General features: G+C 39.9%; 1 pseudogene; it reads left to right on the forward strand.

The window, feature by feature from the left end:
- The first annotated feature begins 10,331 nt into the window (after nucleotides 1–10,331).
- Nucleotides 10,332–10,508, forward strand: LOC138882538 (U2 spliceosomal RNA; annotated as a pseudogene).
- Nucleotides 10,509–10,864: the final 356 nt, after the last annotated feature.

Genomic DNA, 10,864 nt, shown 5'->3' on the forward strand with positions numbered 1-10,864 from the left:
TAATTATGTAGCTTGTCACTATCTTCAGTTCTTTATTTAGTCTTGTTACTTACTAAGTTGGTTGTACTCATGCTATACCTTGCACTTCGTGTGCAGATCCAGATATTTTCGAACACGGTGGTTGTTGATATCGTGCACAGCTGATCTTTGGAGACTACGAGGTAGCTGCCCGGCATTTGCAGTCATTGTTTCTCCTTCCTTATCTTTCCTTTTTATTGTATTTAGATCCAGTCATTAGTGGTCATTACTTTTTCTAGATTAGTAATGTATAGATGCTCATGAGTTCAGTGGCACCCCGATTTGGGAATTTTCCTTATTTGTGTTTTTGGGTTTTTACCCTATTTTACGAAAACTTTGGTTATTTAAAATTACGTGATTTATTTTCTGTTAAATATTGGGAATATTTTGGAAATATCAGCTTTCCTACTACCACAATAGTCCCCATCACGACAGGTTAGGATTTGGGTCGTTACAAGTTGGTATTAGAGCCTAGGTTACATAGGTCTCACGAGTCATGAACAGGTTTAGTAGAGTCTTGCGAATCGGTATGGAGACGTCTGTACTTATCTTTGAGAGGCTGACGAACCCTTAGGAAACTTCACATTCTTGAATTCTTGTCGTGCGAATCTGTTGATTCTGATAACTAAACTTTTGTTACTCTATTCTCTCATAGACGGTGTAGACACGTACTACCAGAAAGGATTGACAGCCACCAGCACCACCAGTTAGGGCGACGAGAGGTTGAGGTCACGGTAGAGGCCACGGTAGGGCAGAAGTACAGCTCGACGGCAGCTCAGGCAGCACCTATAGATCCACCAGTTACCCTAGTTCAGGAGCAGGTTCTAGTTGTGGATGAGCCAGTGGGGCCAACCCAGGCACCAGCTATGCTCATCGTGATTACAGGCCTTCAGGAGGCCTTAGCTCAGATTCTGACCGTATGCACCAGTCTTGCTCAGGCATTCGTTGTTCTAGCAGCAGCAACCACTTCTCAAGCCGGGGGAGGTACTCAGACCCCCGCCGCCCACACACTAGAGCAGGTGATGCAGGGACTCCAGACACCGGGGGTATTACTAGCCCAGTCAGTTACAGCTGCTCAGGCCCATGTTATCTCTATTATGATTGATGATGAGCAGAGAAGATTGGAGAGTTAAGGAGGCTCCAGCCTCCATCTTTCAGTAGGTTAGAGTCGGAGGAAACCTAGGGTTTCTTGGACAAGTGTTAGAGGATTCTTCATACAACAGGTATTCTGGAGAACAGTTGGGTCTCGTTCACTACTTTTTAGTTCACTGGGGCTGCCTTCAGATGGTGGGAGGCTTATGAGAGGCATAGGTCGGTTGATGCAGCACCACTTACATGGTAGGAGATCTCTTTTCTCTTCTTGAAGAAGTTCGCCTCAGTCCCGCAGAGAGGAGCTGCGGAGACAGTTTGAGAAGCTTCGTCAGGATGGTATGTCTATGACGCAGTACGAGATGAAGTTTTTCAAATTGGCGCGTCATGCAGTTTGGTTGGTTCCTACTGATAGGAAGAGGATCAAGAGGTTCATTGACGGCCTCACATATCAGTCGTGGTTGCTTATGACCAGAGAGGGGGTATTTGGTTTTACTTTTGATGAGGTTGTTGACATTACTCGGCAGATAGAGTTGGTCTGCATCCAGGAGCGGGGTGGGAGGGAGCCCAAGAGGCCTCGTGGATTGGGAGATTTTAGCGGTATACCTTTTAGGGGTTAGTTTTACCATATCAGGGGTCGTCCTTTCAGGCATGCTTAGATGGCTTGTCCAGTTCATCGTGGTGTGTTATTCGGCCAGGGTTCTTACAGTTCTCATCAGGGCCAGTCATCTGTCAATGCCCTTCCAGCTCAGATTTTGTCCCGTGCTTCATCGATTCAGGGCTCATCTGTACCAGGTCCATCTACCATTTATCCCGATGCTCGGGGCTCCATTCAGTCTATCCTCGTCTCCTAGAAGGTCCAGTACAATAGATGAGTCAGGCTGTGACTTTTGCACCAGTTGCTACAGCACTCGCTCAGCCAGCTTGGGGTGGGGCCTAGTCAGCTAGAGGTCGCCCTAGAGGGGGAGGCCGATTAGGTGGCGGTCAAGACAGATTCTATGTTATTCCCTCCAGACCAGATGCCATAGCTTTAGATGCAGTGATCACAGGTATTATCTCAGTTTTCTACAGGGATGTCTCTGTATTATTTGACCCTGTTTCCACTTATTTGTATGTATCATCGTATTTTGCTCATTATTTGGATATGCCCGTAAGTCTCTAGCTCGGTGTCTTAACTGTCAGCATGTAAAATATGAGCATCAGAGACCGGGCAGATTGCTTTAGAGGATAGAGATTCCAGAGTGGAATGGGGAGCGGATCACCATGGATTTCATAGTTAGGCTCCTATGGACTTCGAGGAAGTTCGATGCTATTTGGGTAATTTTGGATCGGCTGACCAAGTCTGCGCACTTCATTCTAGTTGGTACTACTTATTCTTCAATGCGGTTGGCTGAGATATACATCCAAGAGATTGTGCGCCTTCACGGTATGCCAGTTTCCATCATTTCATATAGTGTCACGTAGTTTACATCGCAGTTTTGGAGAGCCGTGCAGCGAGAGTTGGGCACCCAGGTTGAGTTGAGTACATCATTTCACCCTTAGATAGACGGACAGTCCTAGCACACTATTCAGATATTGGAGGACATGTTACGCGCTTGTGTAATTGATTTCGGGGGTTCATGGGACCAGTTTCAGCCACTTGCAGAGTTTACTAACAATAATAGCTATCAGTCGAGCATTCAGATGGCTCCGTATGAGGCATTGTATGGGAGATGGTGTAGATCTTCGGTGGGTTTGTTTGAGTCGGGTGAGGCTAGGCTATTGGGTACTGACTTGGTTCAGAATGCATTGGACAAGGTTAAATTAATTCAGGAGCGGCTTCGCATGACACAGTCTAGATAGAAGAGCTATGCCGACAGGAAGGTTCGTGATGTGTCTTACATGGTTAGGGAGAAGGTTCTGCTGAAGGTTTCACCCATGGAGGGTGTTATGAGATTCGGAAAGAAGGGCAAGTTGAGCCCTCGGTTCATTGGGTCGTTTGAGGTGCTTTAAAGGGTTAGGGAGGTGGCTTACAAGATTGTCTTGCCATCTAGTTTGTTGAGTGTGCATCCAGTATTTCATATTTCTATGCTCCGGAAGTATATCGGCGATTTGTCTCATGTTTTGGATTTCAGCATGATTCAGTTGAATGGTGATATGCCTTATGATGTGGAGTCGGTGGCCATTTTGGATCGCTAGGTTCGAAAGTTGAGGCCAAAGAATATACCTTCAGTCAAGGTGCAGTGGAGAGGTCAGCTAGTTGAGGAGGCTACTTGGGAGACCGAGCGGGAGATGTGGAGTAGATATCCACATCTATTTGTGATTCTAGGTATGTTTCTAGATCCGTTCAAGGACAAACGTTCATTTAAGAAGGGGAGGATGTAACAACCATGCCGGTCATTTCGAGAATTGTAGCCCCCAAAATTGACTTATAGCTGGATATTGACTTATGTGTAAACGACCCAGAAATTGGATTTTGATGGTTCTGTTAGCTCCGTTGGGTGATTTTGTATTTAGCAGTATGTCCGGATTGTGATTTGAAGGTCCGTAGTGGAAGTAGGCTTGAAATGGCAAAAGTTAAATTTTTGGGAAGTTTAATCGGGAGTAAAATTTTTTATATCGGGGTTGGATTGGGATTTCCGAAGTTGGAGTAGGTCAGTGGTGTCATTTGTGACTTATGTGCAAAATTTGAGGTCAATCAGACGTGATTTGATAGGTTTTGACGTCGTTTGCAGAATTTAGAAATTTAAATAGGCTTTCGGGTTTAATTTGGGGATTTGAGGCTAAGGACTTGGAGAGTTTATTTTGGGGATTTGAGTGTCGATTCCGTATTATATTTTAATGAATTTGGTATGGTTAGACTCGTAGTTGAATGATCATTCTGGTTTTGTGACTTTTTTTGGATTTTGAGACGGGGCAGACTTGAAGCCGATTTTGGATTTTGATTCATAATTTCGTATTTTCTTGTAGAATTAATTCCTTTAACCCATTTTGATTGTATTGTACTGCTTGTGGCTAGATTGGGGACATCTGGAGGCTAATTTGCAAGGCAAGGGCGTATTGGAGTAGAGTTTTTGCTTGGATTTTGGTAAGTAACAGTTCTAAATTGGATTATGAGGGTATGAAACCCCAGATTATGTGTTATGTGATTGATTAGGTATAAATAACAGTTCTTTCCTTTTTATTGTATTTAGATCTAGTCTTTAGTGGTCATGATAGGCGCCATCACAACAGGTTAAGATTTGGATCGTGACATCAAGTGTAGTATATCTTCTTATTTAATATTTGATATGTGAATCATCGACCACACTGTTGGGGCCTTCATGTGTTGTCTAGTCGTTGCGCTATTGCCTTGTCTTGACTTACCCTATCAATCCTAATGCTAAATTATCCCCATCATTCCTATTCAAGTGATATCAACTCTAGCTTAAATAAGATTTTTATAATAATTTTCCATTGCACCTAGTTAAAATAAAGAAAATAAAAGACACACACATCACAAGTGGGATCTTGGGAATTATATTGTCCTTTGTCATGACCCGTCACATCATCATGCCACGTAGGTGTCACTTGGCATATATTTTTGCCATATGGAATGGTTACATAGGTTATGGACTAGATCTTGGTGGAATATTCTAGAACTATGGAGAATTTCCTTGGAAATGTTCTAGATATTTATGCACTTGTAGGAAGGTTCTAGAGAAATATAGAGGTTTCCTTAGAAAGACCCTAGAACCCTATAGAATTGTTAGGAAAGTCCTTAGAAGATTCTAGCTATATAGAATATTCTAGAGAATGACTTATTTGTAAATACGGAAGGACTTGTAGAACAATTATTATTTACATACTAGCCCCTATGTGATTAGTATAAATAGGGGGAATTCATTTATAATTCATCAACCAAGAAAACAATTCAAGTTCTCTCTAATACAAAGCTTCCTTTAACAATTCTCTTGTGTTCTTTCTTCCATTCTCTTAGCGATCTTGAGTGTAGTAAGGCTGACTTGACATAGCAAGAACGTGAGCAAGTTGTGCAAGGTCGTGAGCGAGTTGTCAAGTGCCGCACGTGTACTTAGTTAACAACTAAGGACATGACAACGTGGTATCAGAGCCAGGTTGAAACTAAGGGAATGGCGAATATCAGAGAAGTTAACGCTGCCAACACACAAGCCAACGTCATCCAGGATGCTGCTGGCAAGAGCGGCCGTAACAAAAAGAGGAATACCACCAACAAGAGCTAGGAGGTGCCACCCGAGGTTGTGCCAAACGAAAGGCTTGCATCCCCAGAACCATCTGCCACTGAGGCGAGCAGGGATAAAGTGGAGGTCCTGCCGGAGGACGTCTCGCTTGGTAAAGAGTGGGTGATGAAGGTGAATGTAGGGATGGACGCCGTCGAGATCTTTGGCCAACGCTTGGGGAAGGTGGAAGACACCCTTAGAGTTCTTGAGGTACACACTCTTGAAGAAATTGAGAGCAACCGAAATGACTTGCAGGGGCGTACGCAGGTCAAGATGGAGCTAAGGAAAACCATCACTACCTTGGAGTGCAGACTTATGGAGGCATTCAGAATTATCGATGTCATGAAGGCAAAGATAGAGTCGCTCGAGGAGCACATTGACACTAGCATGATAGAGGCAAACAGTAATGTTGTTGTGAAAAGGGAGACCAAGATCGAGGTTCCCAAACCGCCAATGTTCAAAGGTGTTCGTGATGCACAAGAAGTAGAGAACTTTCTTTGGCACTTGGAGAACTACTTCAGGCATGGCAATGTGAGAGACGACGAGGCGAAGATCAACATTGTTGTGTTGTACCTCTCAGAGATTGCTGCATTGTGGTGGCGTCGAAAGTGTGCTGACATGGAAAAGAGGCTATGCAACATTGAGACGTAGGACAAGAAGGAGTTGAAAAAGAAATTCTACCCGGTGAATGTGGTTTATGAGGCTAGGCGGAAGCTACGGGAGCTTCGACAGACGGCCACAATTCGGGAGTATGTGCACGAGTTCACTACCTTAATACTGCAAATCCCGTGATTATTCGAGAAAGATTCACTCTTTCACTTCATGGATGGGTTGCAAAATTGGGCAAAGCAAGAGTTAAGAAGACATCAAGTAGCCAATATGGACGAGGCCATAGTGGTAGCCGAGTCACTTGTTGACTTCAAGATGGAGTCTGCCAAGTCCAAAGAAGGAAACGTCGAGAGGGGTGAGGGAGATCATGACAAGAACAATGGGAAAGGCATAGCCGATGTATACAAGGGTAATGGCAAGGGGCCATCATATAATGGCAAGGGTCCAAGAGAAACGACAAGGGGCTAGAAAACAATAGTGAGTACGTGCCTAAGGGAGGGTGCTACTTTTACAAAGGATCACATCGGGCAAGTGAATGCCCATAGTTGGGTAAGCTTGCAACAATGATCGGGAATTTTTCTCAGGGACACAAGGGTGACCCACGAGAGACCGCCTGCATTGGAGGGATGCGCTTGGAATCTAAGCCGAAAGTAGGGGATTCCGAAGTCTATCTTGGCACCATGAAAATAGAATATGGTGGTAGCAAGAAAAGTTGGGCGGACATAGTTGAAGGGGATGGTAAGTTACAAAATGATGGCACACTATCAGACTTAGATGATGCACCAAGCAGAGGGGTCAAGTTTGCTAGAAAGGATGGGACCACGGAGGGTAGCCAAATAGGGAGTGAAAGCATAGACCCGATGCTTAAGAAGCATTTGGACTTGGTTGAGTCATGGGGAGATTCAGGCCAAGAGAAAGGGGAGGCATCAGATGGGCGGAGGATCGAGGCCATTATTGCTAGCCGTCCAAAGTACAAACGGCATAAGAAGAGAGGTGACCAGTACCTTGTGAAATGGGAAGGCGAACCGCTTCATAGAGCATCATGGGTAATGGACAAAGATCTCCGGCGATGCCAAGGCGAGGTGCGCACATACATGTCGATACTTTGTGCCGAGGGCGGCACAAAATTGGGTGGGGGAGTGTCATGACCCGCCACATCATCATTCCACGTAGGTGCCACTTGGCATATATTTTTGCCATGGAATGGTTACATAAGCTAGGGACTAGATCTTGGTGGAATATTCTGTAACTATGGAGAATTTCCTTGGAAATATTCTAGATATTTATGTATTTGTAGGAAGGTTCTAGAGAAATATAGAGGTTTCCTTAGGAAGACCCTAGAACCCTATAGAATTGTTAGGAAAGTCCTTAGAAGATTCTAACTATGTAGAATATTCTAGAGAAGGACTTATTTGTAAATACGGAAGGACTTGGAGAACAATTATTATTTACATACTAGCCCCTATGTGATTAGTATAAATAGGGAGCATTCATTTGTAATTCATCAACCAAGAAAACAATTCAAGTTCTCTCTAATACAAAGCTTCCTTTAACAATTCTCTTGTGTTGTTTCTTCCATTCTCTTAGCGATCTTGATTGTAGTAAGGCTGACTGGACATAGCAAGAATGTGAGCAAGTTGTGTAAAATCGTGAGCGAGTTGTCAAGTGTCGCACGTGTACTTAGTTAACAACTAAGGACGTGGGCCAATTTTAACGGTAGCTAGGTCAAATGTTCAAGTTAAAAACAAAAGAAAAAGGCACAAAAGTAAGAGATAAAGGAGGATTGGCGGGGATAAAATTGAACTAAACGTGGGGTAATGACACTATTGGTCCCTTGATAAATTCTGAATTTTAATTATTATAATATTTGACTAAGCATATTTAACTTTTAATTAAGTAAAATATATGTTTTTTATCCCTTTATGTAAGAAAAATTATATTTAAACTATTTTTACATCTATATTACTATTAAATATAGAGTAACAGCACGAACGTAACATAATACATGGCTAGTTAAGTGGTGGAATAATTGATAAATCATAGTAGTAAATTTGTGAACTATCCACAAGCAAGGGAATAAAAGTGTATGTTCCAATTAATTGAAGGTTTAATATGATATTACAAGATCTAACTTGAGATCGAGGGACCAAAAATGCTATTATTGCTTCAGTGTAAAAAGCCTGTATATGCCGAAAAGAAAAAAGGGGTTTTGACAGAGTTACCCACAAAAATAAGACTATTTATCTTTGTCTACCTATTTGTTTTCTTAGCCATAAACTAATTACATTTCCTACCCATAGTAGGTTTTGTGGGGAATTTTTTCTTTATTCTTCAATTCTTTTTTATTTCTATGCTTATTTTCTTTTTTTTTCTTTTCTCCTTTTCTTTTTTCTCGTTTTCTTCTTATTTTTTTATTTTTTCCTTTTCTAATTTCATTTAACTTATTTTTTTTATATTCTTTTTCTCTTCATAATCTAATTTCATTTACTGTTTTCACTATTTTTTATTATTTTTTTTTATATTATTACTAAAAAAATCAAATTATATACCAATTAAATGTAGCTAATACAACCAAAAAAATATTAACTAACACATGATACCAGTATAGTATAAAGCTATACCAACAGGGTATACAATTGTACGCAATGAGTTAAAAAAAAATATAATTTAATTATTAAACTAAAATAATATCAGTTGTCAATAAAAATTTAAAAAATTCTAAAAGGATCTAATTGTAAGAGTATACTGTTACATCATATAGCATACTATATATATATATATATATATATATATATATATATTGCATTTTTAATTTGCCCCTCACGCTTGGTAAAAGCTTAACACAAATTAAAAGGGAAAAGACAAGTGAATTTACGGGTAATAAATATACTATTATAGTATATTGTATACTATTATAGCATATTATTATATTATCTTGCATATTATTACAGTATATCATAATAATATATTGTATACTATAATAGTATACTATTACAGTATAACTATATACTCCTATAGTATAATAGTATACTGTAGCGGTATACTGTTTTGTAGACTATAATAGTGTACTGTTGCAGTATAGCTATACACTCCTACAGCATATTGTATACTGTAGCGGTATACTGTAGATGTGTTCTTCTTCGATTTTCAATTGAAAATTTCGATCTCAATCACCTCAAATCAGGTCCAAATGCTATCAAATTTCAGTATGAACTTCTAGAAGGTACTATAAGCAATATTTAACAACACCCACTTTGAATCAAACAAAAAATCTTCAAAAATAAAATTGTGCTTCAAGCCCAACAATGGTGGATAAAATACACACAAAAATTTAGATTTGGGATGTAATCTGCTCTTGTACTTAATGAAGTATCCAAACCATGGCTTCGTAAGTTTTGTCCACATGTAATTCTGATCGCATGGTTCATGGAAACTACTCAATTAGAGAAAGGAGGAAGGGGCCAGAGTCTAGTTCAATTTTTTCAAATAACCTCGATTGTGGTTATCAGTTGGTCACCTTCCAATTTATGCTAAAATTCTCTTGTACATAACAGTGATTATTCAGAGAGAATCTGTATCCAATATTTATTTTAGTAAAGCTAAGCTTTTTGTGATTGAAGCCTTGACTCTGGGAACAACTAGCGGGTAAATAGTTTGTGAAGTATGGGTAGGAGTAGTAAATAGTTTGGATCTGGGCATTAACTGGTAAATAGTTTGAAATTAATAGGTATAAAGTGAGATTTTCTCAAGAAAAAAATCAAAGAAATAAAATGGGATACCGAGTATCCTACTCATGAGTCATTAACGCACTTGTCACGTAGTGAAATTAATAAATTTCCAGTATTTCGAGATCGATGGATAGTATAGAAGATTACTAGATACATATACCTTGAATTAAGAAGTGGCGGATCTAAAATTTGAATTTGATATCAATTATTAAATTTTTAATAGTGCATATCTTTAAAACTACATATGATTTCGTAATCTCATGCTTTTTAGAATTTTTTATTTTATATATATATATATATATTTGTTCTGTGATAAACACCAAAACCATATTCACTATTGCATGAGCAAACGAGAGATTGGCGAATCAACATCAGAAAGTAGAGTCTCGAACTGATGATTTCAAATCATCCTATATTTCTCACCTTTGCAGTGAAGAAGGCCAATCAATTTGTTGCCAAGAAAGGAAGAGGTTAGAAAAAGAAGAATTTTTTAATATATCTCTTCTTTTTGCTCAATTGTTTTGTCTCCACTCTCCTTTGGCATATTCAAGTAAGGAATCTTATTTCTTGGTGGATCTGTAGAAGCTCTACTAGTCCCACATCGATTGAATAGCAAAGCTCCTATGTACAAAGTTGGATATAAAAGGGTCTAAGCGAATGATGGAAAAGCATACCTTTCTCGGCCTTTTGGCTAAGATCAAGTATAGTATCTATTCTTACTAGTTTAATATTTGATATGTGAGCTATCGACTCACACGATATTAATTTAATTTTTTTAAGAGGAAGATCCATCACGATAGCTTGCTATCAGGGTGTCACAACCCTGATTTGCCCTCCGTGAACCATCGTGACGGCACCTAGTCTCTACGACTAGGTAAGCCTAAATTTCGGAAGATGACCAAAACTTGGGGAAGTAAACAATTTAAAAACAGAAATAAGGCAATAACAATGTTTAAATGTGCTTCTCCGCATACACCATTTATAAATCTCAAAACCAATATCCAAATCCAAGACCCGAAAATCACAAGCTAAGAAAAGGAAATACTATATAGCTCTAACTCCAGAATTAGTCTAAAAAAACCAAAAGATCAGAATGGCTAAATACTAAAAGCAGAAATAGAAAGGGACTTCTCAGTCTGCGGACGCGGCAGATGTACCTCGAAGTCTCTAAGCAGTCGCCTCCCTCAAGGATGGCAGGCCTGA

The sequence above is a fragment of the Nicotiana sylvestris genome, chromosome 11 (assembly GCF_000393655.2).
Source record: "Nicotiana sylvestris chromosome 11, ASM39365v2, whole genome shotgun sequence".
NCBI lineage: Eukaryota > Viridiplantae > Streptophyta > Magnoliopsida > Solanales > Solanaceae > Nicotiana > Nicotiana sylvestris.